Below are 13,572 nucleotides of genomic sequence, written 5' to 3'. Positions count from 1 at the left end.
TCCATGTTTTCATGTATAATTCGCCTGGGTTTTCTGAAAGCTGAGGGAGTACTAATACGCCGACATTTTAAAAAGTGTCTTTGTATTCTGTGTTGATGATGTCACAATGAAGTTGACCTTTGACCTTTTGGATATAAAGTTTAATAATTTCATTATTTGATCCTACGGATGAATGGACAACCTGAGAACATAATGCCTCCGGCTGCAGCTGCTGTCAAAAGCATCAAAAGGGAATTCTGAGCAACTCAAGGTTCACTTATTTGCATTTTCTTTATTTCTTAATCTTCATCAGCAAATGGAATGAGCTTAGTTGTCACGAAGTTAGTAAACAAGTATGAATCTTGAGGAAGTGGTCATAGACTAAATAGGGGTGGGGGTGTCTGATATGGTTTTTTCCACAATCTATAAACACACATTATCATTGTCTCCTACTTCACTGAAGGGTCCATTCTCAGTGTATGTGCAGCACAGGAATTTCCATCAATCTAGTGACCACCGCATCAGGAACCATGAAGTCCTGTTCGTACACACACGTTAGAGTGAGAAATAAGGTGAGCACAGCGAAACTTTCCCTCATTAAGAAACAATGCAAAATGAAACACGGTCCTGCATAATGCTGAGGAACCAATCAGATAGAGCAGCCCTACTGGCAGCCAATCATACGGGTAACTGAAAAGTAGCGAAATGTGTAAGAAGCCCAGACCAATGTCAGCAGCCCGTCTCTCCTGTCCTGTAACTTTATCATCCACAGATTTCACATACATAGATGTTTTTACATACACTTGAAAGGTATCTTAAAAATAACTTCCATCGCTGAAAAAGGACATGACAACAGACTGAATGAATGCCAGCCTGAGCTGCATGCTCAGTTATTTCACACAGGGTTTCACACTAGTGTCACAGGGTGAAAAACTGCTGTCTCACTTTGACTTGGTGCTAATGGCAACACTAACCTGCTGACACTGCTGGGATTCCCATCACATGATCTATCCTCCATCGACCCGTCACAGAGACACAGCTCTTGCCTTCTGGTTAATGTGGACATATGTGAGCCGACTGCTAACGTTTACAGTCTGATGCCTGCAGACAGTCACTGTGTTACACTGAACTAGGGGGCCAGGAGGGCTGAAGCTTTCATGATTGTGGAAGCAAAAACTATGGGAGGAGTTTGCAGAGACAATAGAGAAGGACTTTCTGTTGGCCTGAAGGAAGTTCTGACAAACCATTCCGCAACCCAGGGAGGGAATGTCATTATACACCTCCAACCAATCTCTCTGCACCGAACTACTTTAAATACTTTTACTTTTAATAGTTTATCAAAACACCAGAGCCCCAGTGGTTGGTGCCCCAACAACATACTTCTTTTTGTAAAGGGGTCACAAACCAAAAGGTTGAGAACCACTAGGCTAATCTTAAGAAATGTATCTTATGAGCTCATCCATCACTTCTATGTAAAATCTAAAATTAGCTGTCAAATAAATGTAGTTTCTCTCTGAAGTGCAGTGGAGTAGAAGTCTCAAACATGGATTTTGAAATACAATCAATACAATGATAAACACACACATGTTTTGGTTTTAGCTCACAACACCTGATGAACTATGTCACACCCGCAGGTTCTGTACAGACAATCGGCTCAGGCAATAGGCCACTTGATGTGGCGCGGTGCTGACGGAACGCGATGCATGCTGGACTTAAAACAATGCTTCCTGACTAAAACTTCAGCGCGATTCGCCAGCGCTGAAGAACGTCATCATGTCACATGACACTGAGGCCACGTGGCATCAAGGCGGCTGCAGTTTTCCGAGTCTGGCGCTGCAGCGACAGAACTTTGTCCTTATTGGCTGAGGGCTCACTGACATGGATGACATGTTCACTTCAGATCCTTATCTCCTGTGGAGGAGGTTTGATTTCCCCCATTCATATTTTATATACAGGCACCATAAGGGGAGGACTCCCACCCAGACCACCCTGTTCACACAAACCATCAGAGCACTAACGTTGTAGGCTAACCCTGTTTGGTCATGTAACAGGTACCATGTTAACTATGTTCATCTGGGAGGGAAATGATCCAGATTACCACAAACAAACCTTTGGATTTATATGAAAAAATCTTCACCTTTTTTAGCTGAATGTTATTAAAGGAGACAGTGGAGGCTCCATGTGAACTGTAGTCACAGCAGATGTTGGCTATGATTACATTATGTTAATAAACGTGCGTTCACTGCCCAACAAACTGGATGAACTTCAGCTACTGGTGCAGAAGAACAGAGACTTTTCCTCATCTGCCGTCCTGTGCTTCACGGAGACGTGGCTGTGTGGATCGATTCCGAACTCTGCGCTGGAGCTGGCCGGCTTCCAACTCTTCAGAGCGGATCGCGACACAGAGCTGTCCGGCAAAACCAAAGGTGGAGGAATCTGCTTTTATGCAAACAGTGGCTGGTGCAAAGACGTGACAGTGATCCTGCAGCACTGTTCTCCTGACCTGGAGACTTTCATCATAAACTGCAGGCCCTTCTACTCCCCCCGTGAGTTCACCTCATTCATCCTGGTCGGTGTTTACATCCCACCACAGGCCAACGTGCAGGAGGCACAGCGGGCGCTCGCCGACCAGATACTGTGTGTGGAGCGGACCAACCCGGACTCCGTAGTTATTGTCCTTGGTGACTTTAACAAAGGTGACCTCAGTCATGAACTGCCCAAATACAGACAGTTTGTTAATTGCCCGACCAGAGAGGGGAACACTCTGGACCACTGTTACACCACAATCAGTGGTGCTTATCCCGCCGTCCCCCGGGCTGCACTGGGCCACTCTGACCATGTCATGGTCCACCTGATTCCCACATACAGGCAGAAACTAAAACTGTGTAAACCTGTTGCGAGGACATCAAAGCAGTGGTGCAGTGAAGCCATAGAGGATCTGCGGGCATGTTTGGACCGCACTAACTGGGAAGTGTTCAGGACTGCTTCCAACAGTCTGGATGAGTTCACAGAGGCTGTGACGTCATACATCAGCTTCTGTGAGGACTGCTGTATCCCATCACGCACCAGGGTGAGTTATAACAATGACAAACCCTGGTTCACAGCTAAGCTCAGTCAGCTCAGGAGGCAAAAGGAGGAAGCTTTCAGGAGTGGGGACAGGGACAGGTTTAAAGAGTCCAAGTACAGGTTTAGCAAAGCGGTGAGAGAAGCTAAACGACTGTACTCTGAGAAACTTCAGCTCCAGTTCTCAGCCAATGACTCTGCTTCTGTCTGGAAAGGGCTCAGACAGATCACTAACTACAAACCTAAACCCCCCCACTCCATTAATGACTTCCGTCTGGCCAACGATCTGAATGAGTTCTACTGCCGCTTTGAAAGACAGTGGGACAAGCCTGACACTAACCTCCACATCAGAGCCACATCAGAACCCTCCTCCTCCCCTACCAAAGGAACATCTCTCTCTATCCTGGAGAGAGATGTCAACAGGCTTTTTAAGAAGCAGAACCCCCGCAAAGCAGCCGGTCCTGACTCTGTCTCTCCATCATCCCTGAAGCACTGTGCTGATCAGCTGTCTCCAGTGTTCACAGACATCTTCAACACCTCACTGGAGACCTGCCACGTGCCAGCCTGCTTCAAATCCTCCACCATCATCCCTGTCCCCAAAAAACCAAGGCCCACAGGACTAAATGACTATAGACCCATTGCCCTGACCTCTGTGGTCATGAAATCATTTGAGCGTCTTGTCCTGTCCCATCTCAAATCCATCACTGACCCACTCCTGGACCCCCTGCAGTTCGCCTACAGAGCCAACAGGTCTGTAGATGACGCCGTCAACATGGCTCTCCACTTCATCCTCCAGCACCTGGACTCCTCAGGGACCTATGCCAGGATCCTGTTTGTGGACTTCAGCTCTGCCTTCAACACCATCATCCCGGCTCTGCTGCAGGACAAGCTCTCCCAGCTGAGCGTGCCTGACTCCACCTGCAGGTGGATCACCGACTTCCTGTCTGACAGGAGGCAGCACGTGAAGCTAGGAAAGCACGTGTCTGACTCCCAGACCATCAGCACTGGATCCCCACAAGGCTGCGTTCTTTCTCCTCTGCTCTTCTCCCTGTACACCAACACCTGCACCTCCAGCCATCAGTCTGTCAAGCTCCTGAAGTTTGCAGACGACACCACTCTCATTGGACTCATCTCTGATGGCGATGAGTCTGCCTACAGGTGGGAGACTGAGCGTCTGGTGACCTGGTGCAGGCAGAACAACCTAGAGCTAAACGCTCTGAAGACAGTGGAAATGATAGTGGACTTCAGGAAGAGCCCAGCCCCACCCACCCCCATCTCCCTGTGTGACTCCCCCGTGGCTACCGTGGAGCATTTTCGCTTCTTGGGAACCACCATCACACAGGATCTCAAATGGGAGCTAAACATCAGCTCCCTCATCAAAAAAGCTCAGCAGAGGATGTATTTCCTGAGGCAATTGAAGAAGTTCAACCTGCCAAGGACTATGATGGTGAACTTCTACACCTCCATCATTGAGTCCATCCTCACCTCCTCCATCACCATCTGGTACGCTGCTGCCACGGAGAGGGACAATAACAGACTGCAGCGTATCATCCACTCTGCTGAGAAGGTGATTGGCTGCAATCTTCCGTCCCTCCAGGACCTGTACGCCTCAAGGACTCTGAGGCGTGCAGGGAAGATTGTAGCTGACTCCTCCCACCCTGGACACAAACTCTTTGAGACACTCCCCTCTGGCAGGAGGCTGCGGTCCTTCAGGACCAAAACCTCTCGCCACAAAAATAGCTTCTTCCCATCTGCTATTAGCCTCATCAACAAGGCTAGAGAGCCCCACTGTTGCTGATCAATTGCACCAATCACCAGAAAAAATTCCTTGTATGTGAAAGCATACTTGGCAATAAAACTGATTCTGATTCTGATTCTGAAGTTAACAGAACATGAGCTGAAGGGCTGAAGTGTTCCAGTGCTCTCACTTTCTCTCTCTCTCTCTTTTTCTCTATCTCTCATCACATCACAACTCTTCACTTATAATAAAATGAAATCAAACATTTTATTATTGATGCCATTATCAAACTCATTGTTTAAGGATTGGGCTGGCAGGAGCAGCACCGCAGCAGACACACACACACACACACACACACACACACATCCAGCAGTACAGCGAGGCAGCCACACAGGTGAGGTAAGAGCTCGGTCCTGCTCACTATATTACCACATTTTGCAGTTTCTGTATAAACTCTATGTGAGACACTTCTATATTTCAACTCATATTTCAGTGACTGTCTTCATGTGTCTTTAAGTGTATTTGAGGTGTTTCAGATCATTAATGATGTGACTCCTTACTCTATTCCTAACTCTGAGGATGAACCACATTGCATTCACTGATTAACCTACATCTGAGGCAGGCTGCTCCTCCCAGAACACATGTAGGCCAGGACCACACCTTATTTCCCTTCCTTAACCAGAACCACCATCTTTCACTGACCTTTACAAAAGAGCTTTAGCTGCCTGGACCACAGTCAGGATGTGAACCATGATCCTTCCACCCCCCACCTCCTCATGGCAAATGTGCTGCCAATAATAAACGTGCACCTTCGTTCATCCACTCAAAAAATGTGGATCACCATCCAGCCAGAGACGACATTTCCTATGAAACACATCTGCTGCAGTCTAGTTGTATAGAGACAGAATTTCTAGGAGACAGTTGGTGTGTGTGGAGTGTGTGGAGTGTGTGTGTTTGCAGACTTGCAGGCTGATGATTAACTGGACTGTTGAACAGACCTATGCCTCCTGTACAACACTTTAAGGTCTGCTGGCAGATTGAGGGTGGACACAAATCACAGCTTGCTGCCACATGAAGTTCCAGAAGCTGCTGGCAGCCTGCGGTGCTGAATGGATGCTGGCACAGCCACATAAATGCTGACGGGGCAGAGAGAAGTGAGAGCGTGGGCTCCACAGCTCCAGGTGCACTGAGGAGTTTGTAGCAGGCGTCACAGATAAGACAAGAGTTTGAAAAGCTGGACTACAGCTCCTCCTCCTCCCCTTCCTCAGTGAATCGAGCTGTTCACTGGAATAAAACCAGGTTTGTTCCACCATGGTCATTTTTTTCATGTCTAGCCTTACAGAAAATTGGATGATGATGATGTTGATAATGACAGTTTCTGTATCATGAAGGCAGTGGAGGATGTTAAGCTATTGTTCTGCAGGACTTTTAAAGAAGCAGGTCTAGGTTCTATATTAATACTGTGAAAGTATCAAAGCCTCAGTCCACAGGGAAATGCACACAGCCTGTATTCAGAAACTGAGCCTTAAAACCAGCCGTCAGGACTTCTGGAACTTTGTGATGTCACAACAAAGAAGTCACTGCCCGGAGTTGTGCCCCCAAGCCCCGCCCACCTGGACCCACCGTCCAACCCTGAAGGATTTGGTTTCTCTGAAGCCCTTTTTCCACTGGTCAAAAATGATGAACCCCAGATGAACCCACTAATTTTTTTCTTTTCCTGCTGTAACATCTTTCAGAACAAAAAGACACAGGCATGTCACCTGTCCAGGTGCTGTTACACCAGAATCTCCACAGCTACACTGAGCTCAGGGATGCAAGAGTGAGCTGCAGCTCTGAAAGTTTTAAAAACATCGATTAAAACATCTCATATGGAGGCTCTGACACTTAAACAGGCTGTTACCAGTCTGCAGGGCAGCTACAGCTCACTCTTCCTCCCCTGCGTCTGTGTGTGTGCTCTAAGTGCATGTGATGACATCGCTCCCGGCAGTTGTGTGTGATCAGTCTGAACAGAAAGACAAACTTGACTGTCAGTGGAAATCTGCTATATTTTCATTGGATCACTCAGAAAACAGTCAGCCAATCAGAAGAGAGGCTCAGAGCCTCTTTTTTTAAAGGTATCAACACTTCAGATCAGCTGCAGGTAGATCTCTCTGTACTCAGCAGTGTACAAGAGTTTTAAATCTGGTGTGGAAATTCTGTGGAAAGTTCTCTGTAGCTGTATTTGTTTGTGTAATTCATCTAACTACCAGAGGGGGGAGACAAGAGTTCTGCACTGCAGCTTTAAAAAAACTACTGAGTGCCAGTTCAAGGTCAGTTTATTGTGATGCTTCAAACACATCATTCCATCTCAACTGGAACAGCAGTGTTTCCCACACACTGATTAATTTACCACAGTATCACCACTGACCACCACTCACTGACTTTCCAATTCCTTTCTATTTCAAATGGGCAAAATCTTATTTCACCGTAGAGCTCTACACAGCCCCCCCCCCCCCCCCCCCCCCCCCCCCCCCCCCGTATGGGTGCCACAATGACCATTTTTGGATTAGCTGGGAGTTAGGGGCGGAGTCAGGCACTGCCACGATGGCAACTTTGGAGCAGCTCACTCTGAGCTGTGGAGGCTACGTCCATTACTGTCACTCATGCAGACCTGCTGCCTGCTTGTTCTGGGACTAAGCTCACTGTGATCAGATAACACAATATGTGATCGACCCTCACCAACTCCTGCCACGTACATGATCTGACACCAGGTGAAGCAATGGAGCTGTATATATCGCTCATGAAGTGCTGGGCAGTTCAAATATTTGCAGTGAAGTATCATATATACAGTATTATCTAATAATTCATTTAAGAATAGGAGTAAGGCTCAGTTCAAAGGTCAAAAAATCTAAACAAATCTGTGAGAGGGGAAAACGTACTTAGGCATATCTGTATTTGTGAGTGCGTGGTCGCTGTGTCAGAGCGCTGAGAGTGAGCTTAAGGACTGAAAGCAGCTTTAAATTTAATCGGGCCCTGTGTGGGATTAAAGGCTGCTGTGTGCTGATGTGGAGGCCAGAGGAAGCTTGATGTCTATCATTCACTGCTGGACACTCCTCCCTCCTCACCCCCTCCCCACACATACACACACACACACAGAGCCACTCTGCTAGCACGAGCTCTGGAAACAGCCCAGAAACTGGGAGTCAGCCTGACCCAGATGAAATCAGAGGCAGGGAATATTTGATGAAAGACACAAGTGAAGAAAAAAGCCAAGAAACACACAAAGAGTTGAGCTACAACAGAGCGTGCACGTGTGTGTGTGTGTGTGTGTGTGTGTGTGTGTGTGTGTGTGTGGAGGGGGCAGGCAGGATCACGCTGTCAACCAGGCCTCAGGGATAAAGATGCTGGAGACAGGAGACATTGGTGACAGTGATGGAAGCACGCAGCTCTGAACCTGCAGAGTCCTTTTCACAATAAAACTATTCAGAAGTCTGTATCAAGATATCATAATGATACATGTTATACAAAATACCAAAACACTCTCATTGCCAGTTCTACTCTTCATGCTGGTGTAGCACCCCCCGCTAACATTTCCAGGCTCAGACCTGACGCGTCCACCTGCTCTGAACCTTTTTTGAGAATCTGACAGATTGATCTGTTATTGACCACACAAACAACCAATCACTTGTTTGATCGTGACCTAACTGCAGGTCCATTAACTTTCCCTTCTGGAGCCTTTAACTGTATCTCACTGACATCACTGAGCAAACCTCATCTTCAGAAGAAGAAAACCATGAGATGTGGTTCAAGTGCCAAAAAAGTGAGTAAGAGGTATTTCAAACTGCTCCACTCACTATCAGAAAAATGTAACTGTTACAGTATTAATGTCTGACATAAGATAAGGTGAGAAGAAAGTAACAACACAATTAAAACAACTTAATGCCAGGACACATGAGTCAATAGTGTCCATATGAGTATTGTTGTCTATGGTGCTGTCTGTTACTCTTTCTTCCTTCTGTCCACTTCTCTTTCCAGGAATTTTCATTGTTTTTTTTTGAAGGTTCCAGTCTAAAGGTAGATGTCCATGTGTTTATTGATTATAAAGCAGGTCTAGGTTCTATATTAATACTGTGAAAGTATCAAAGCCTCAGTCCACAGAGAAATGCACACAGCCTGTATTCAGAAACTGAGCCTTAAAACCAGCCGTCAGGACTTCTGGAACTTTGTGATGTCACAGGAAAGCAGCCTCCACCCCAAGCCCCGCCCACTTGGACCCACCTTCCAACCTTGCAGGATTTGGTTTCTCTCAGTTTTTACCTGAAGTGTGCTATATTTTTATTGGATCACTCAGTTGTTGTTACTAGAGCTCCAGAGAGAAGCCTGAGAGAGGAGATGTGAAACTACACTGAGATGGTTTTTGGTTCTTAAAACCACAAATATATCTTCTGATGGAGATCAACACTTCAGATAAAACACAGAAGAAGTGTGAAATACGGGAGCTTTAAATGTGCAACAACAAACACTGCGAGTGAACAAAGCAAAAGCTGACGAGCAAACACGACGTTGTACACGATGAACATGTGATATGAAATAAATCAGTAGGGGAGAGATAAATACAGAAACAGATAAAGAGGCAGTCACTCTCACCCGCACTGAAAAGTCTTTTACTGCACTGACACATTTAACTTTGTGTAATTTCTGTGTAAACAGCAGGAAAATAGGTCTCAAAATTTATCTACAACTATAAAAAAATTTAAAAAATGAAAGATTATGCCTTTAAATCAAAGCTGCAGCTGTTCTGAGGTAAACATCTGCATCACAGCTGTGTGTAGGGCTGGGAAATGAACTGAAGAAGTAACAAAACATCTTCATGTTGCTCATGTCGGTTAATTTGGTTAATTCTTTCCCCAGTGACCTGTCCCCTGTTCTCCACTGTCCCCGTCCGACCGTTAGTTCACCTTCGCTCAGAGTGAAGCTGGTGATGTGGACGACACGAGTGCAAACACTGAGCCTCAGCCTACGTCCACACGAACACGTTTTAGTTTTAAACTCCTCACTTCAGCAACGTTTCCTCCTCCGTCCACTCACAGAGACTTTCAGAAACACCATTTTAGTCTGAAAACTCCAGGACTGTGCTGTAGTCTAAACAATAACCTTTGGAAAATGATCAGTAAAGTTTGACATAAAGGTGATATTGATGTGAAGTCATATCGCCCAGCTGCAGCTGTCACTCAGGAGTTACAGACTTGTGCCCAGCAGATCTCGGCTGTCTCACATTAGATCATTATCACACTCACCCCACACAGTACATGTCATGCAAGGAAAAGTTAACTGACTGCACTAAATGTGGAAGAGCTACAATGATAAATGAGTTGCTGAACCAACAGTTTGAGGCTGATGTTGACATGTGGTCCAGTCACTTCCCCCTCTGACAGAAGAGTTTGCTGGTGACGCAGCCGAAGGTGTGAAGTCTGCTCAACAGCACAATTTCAAGAATTAGCCTTGTCCTCAAAGACTCCAGACTGTTAATAAAGACAAGTCCCGTCACCTACATGTGAATAAACTGACAGTGACATTCAGACCAGGTCCAACACGATGTATGAATACGATTATTACTAGTAACAGAGTCCTACAGTCAAATACACCTTCAACAGTATCTTTCTGCAAAGACACTTTTTCATTCCATGAATATTCTAAATATTGAAATATTTGCATGTAGAGATGCAGCATGATTATACAATAATCAGCCTCAATTTAAAAATCAAACATGCAAATAAAATGTAACAAATATAATAATAAGCCAACTAATGACCCATCTTCACTCCTTCATGTTCCAGTGTCTACTGTAACTGAGGACTGTAAATACATAGTGACTGTGGCCTCACAGCTGAGCAGGCAGCAGTAGTTTGAGATGCCCCTGGTGAAACAGTGTGTAGTGTTTGCAGAGTGCACTGTCACAGAAGAAATAAAAACACGGGAGACAATGAAAATCAGCAACTTTCTTTCTTCCGACAGAACAATTCAAAGCACATGATTAGTCTCCATGATGCTTCCACGGTCCGTGGATGGAAAAACACTAACGCCTGCTCCCGCTGTGTCAGAGGTGGATAACATGAGAGCTGTTTACAGCCGCTGCAGACACTATGAGACCATTAACAGACAATGCATCACATCAAGATATTAACAAAGCAATAATTAATAAAAAGAAAGAAAAACAACCGCAAATTCGCGTTTCACCGCGATAAAAATACGAAAAGTAACTAACTCTCGTTCTCATGATGATGCTACAGCCTCGCTTTAATGATCCCACATCATGTTCGACCACAGAGGACTCATATGGAGACTGGAGGAATAAAAGCACCTCCTGATGTCCCCGCAGCGTTTGTTCCAGCATGAGGCACAGCGCGCCTGACAGCGGGGACAATAAAGGGGGCGGTGGGTGTACCTGTCTGCAAATGGCGCTGAATGTGAAAAATGTCAACAGATAGTGTGAGCGGCTCCGGGTGCTGGAGAGAAGCGCCTCACCCCGCTCCGGTCAGATCCTCCAGCGGGGGGGAAGCTGCTGTGTGACGGGCAGGTGCTCACCGGTCCCTCGTCCTCACGCTGGAGAAAGCGCTAATTGATGAACGTTGTCAGGCGGCGGTTTAACAATGTGTTCAGGGTCCAGGAGATAAGGATGCGCTGTGCCGGTGCGCCCTCAGCGCGGTCTGACAGGCTGCCACAGGAGGCGCAACCCTGCAATCACGGCTCTTTGTTTTGTTGTTGTTTGTTGTTCACTATAATCAATACATACGTACATTTATTTCAAAAATTTATCTACACCGTTATATTTGCCGTTTAATTATCTTAATCCGTTTAATCCATTGAATGTTTGAATTTTTTTAAATGAAATTGTAATAGACATTTTAACAAGTAAAATTAATTCTATATTTAGTAATGACTACTTCGTGTAGTAATGTAGTCATGACTACTGAGTACTTGTGTAATAATATAGCAGTAACTACTGAGTACTCATGGATCAGACTGCCAAGATGTGGCTGTGTGATCCCATCACCAGATGGTCTGTAGTTTTAACATGTCATCATAATGACCTCAGCACAAAACAACGACAACGACAACAACAACAACAACAACAACAACAACAGCGGTAAAGGGAACAGAACAGCCAGGCTGAACAGATACATTGAAACATTCATCCTGTAAGACAGCACATAGGGGTTAGTCACCCAGTCCACACCCTCTCTCTCTCTCTCTCTGTGAAGCAGGGTGGAGCTTTGTATGTAATAAGGCAAGTGTATTTGTGGAAGCAGCCAATGGGAGCAGTGCAGGGAGCAGCCTCCTCCAATCACAGCTCTCAAAGCTGCTGTTCATGGCAGAGCTCCACCATCAGTAACCAAGCATCCCTGTGCCATGAAAAATCAATGCCTCCATTTTCACACGGAGATTGGAAACAGTGTGTCAGTGAAAGAGCAGAGCATGTTGGCTGAGCTCCTCTGAATGAATTCAGGAGGATATCAGCTCAGGCCCTGGCTCTGTCCTCAACTGATGGGATGCCGTATTTCATGGCAGCCAGTGTAGAGAGCTGAGAGGATTGTAGATACAATCCCACATGAGTTTGGACGCTGTTTGTTGCGTAACAGACTGTAGTAGGCCCACACTCTCCTGAGTGCATGTGAAACGAGGTTCTGTGATCAGATCTGGCGTCACTCAGAACCTCTAAATAATGAACAGGCCTAACAGTAAAGCATCCTGTAAAGATGAGGGACAGAAACAACGATGAGGAACCAGAGAGGTGACAGTTACAACACATTACACAACATACTCCGAGGAGGAAAACACTCAAATCCTTAAAGGAACAGTTCAGCATTGTGTGAAATATGCTAATTCAGAATCAGAATCAGAATCAGTTTTATTGCCAAGTATGTTTTCACATACAAGGAATTTTTTCTGGTGATTGGTGCAATTGATCAGCAACAGTGGGGCTCTCTAGCCTTGTTGATGAGGCTAATAGCAGATGGGAAGAAGCTGTTTTTGTGGCGAGAGGTTTTGGTCCTGAAGGACCGCAGCCTCCTGCCAGAGGGGAGTGTCTCAAAGAGTTTGTGTCCAGGGTGGGAGGAGTCAGCTACAATCTTCCCTTCTCTTTAATTCACATTCATTCTGAGAGTGAGATAAGAAGATGGATATCGCTCTGATCTCTGGAGTCAGGATGTTGAAAGCCTAGCAAAGCATAAGACATGCAGGGACAAACAGCTAGCCTGGCTCTTTCCAAAGTTAAAAAAAGACCAACAAACACCTCTAGAGCTCCTAATTAACACGACCTGTCTTTTGTAATATTTGTACAGATCAGAAAACAACAGTTTGCAGTTTTAGGGGCAGTTACCTGCAGAAACGGTGCAGTGCGGTTGGGTTTAGCGCCGCTGTATCTGCCAACCTGCACTGTACCAGGAGACATTGCACTAAAGCACTGGTGGACGGACACACTGTTTTTTGTTTCAGCGACTTCCCTAAAAACCACACTTTGTTTGTCATGGAAAATTCTTGATTCTGATTGGCTGACAGCTGTTAAATCAGACACCTCTGACACAGGTGTTCTACCAACTCCTAAAGTAATTCTCCAGCATTAAAAACAGCCACAATGAGCTTACTAATTGTGTTATTTGGTTAACCAATAAAATAAAATAGATAAATAGCTGCACAACGAGACCTTTGAAAATTTAATTTTAAAATGTGTTAAACATTCTTTTTTTTTTCACCATCTTTTGCTAAAGCTAACCAAGTCATGATCATTATTATAGTAACCATGGTGACCAGTA

At 45.5% G+C, this 13,572-nt stretch overlaps 1 protein-coding gene across 14 annotated transcripts in view; it reads right to left on the bottom strand.

Annotated features, from left to right (window-relative positions):
- epb41a (erythrocyte membrane protein band 4.1a) overlaps positions 1 to 11,537 on the bottom strand; it is a 71,563-nt gene extending 60,026 nt beyond the window's left edge. For 4 of the 14 annotated variants that reach the window (XM_071499734.1, XM_071499740.1, XM_071499744.1 and 1 more), the window contains exon 1: positions 11,285 to 11,534. The gene's annotated coding sequence lies outside the window, so the exon portion shown is untranslated. The other 10 variants (XM_071499743.1, XM_071499741.1, XM_071499739.1 and 7 more) reach the window with 9 other exon arrangements.
- Positions 11,538 to 13,572: the final 2,035 nt, after the last annotated feature.

Source organism: Trachinotus anak, unplaced genomic scaffold (genome assembly GCF_046630095.1).
Source record: "Trachinotus anak isolate AG129_WGS33_773 ecotype Australia unplaced genomic scaffold, CSIRO_AGI_Tana_v1 ptg000016l, whole genome shotgun sequence".
Taxonomy (NCBI): Eukaryota; Metazoa; Chordata; class Actinopteri; order Carangiformes; family Carangidae; genus Trachinotus; species Trachinotus anak.
This window is presented reverse-complemented; position numbering and strand designations above follow the sequence as displayed.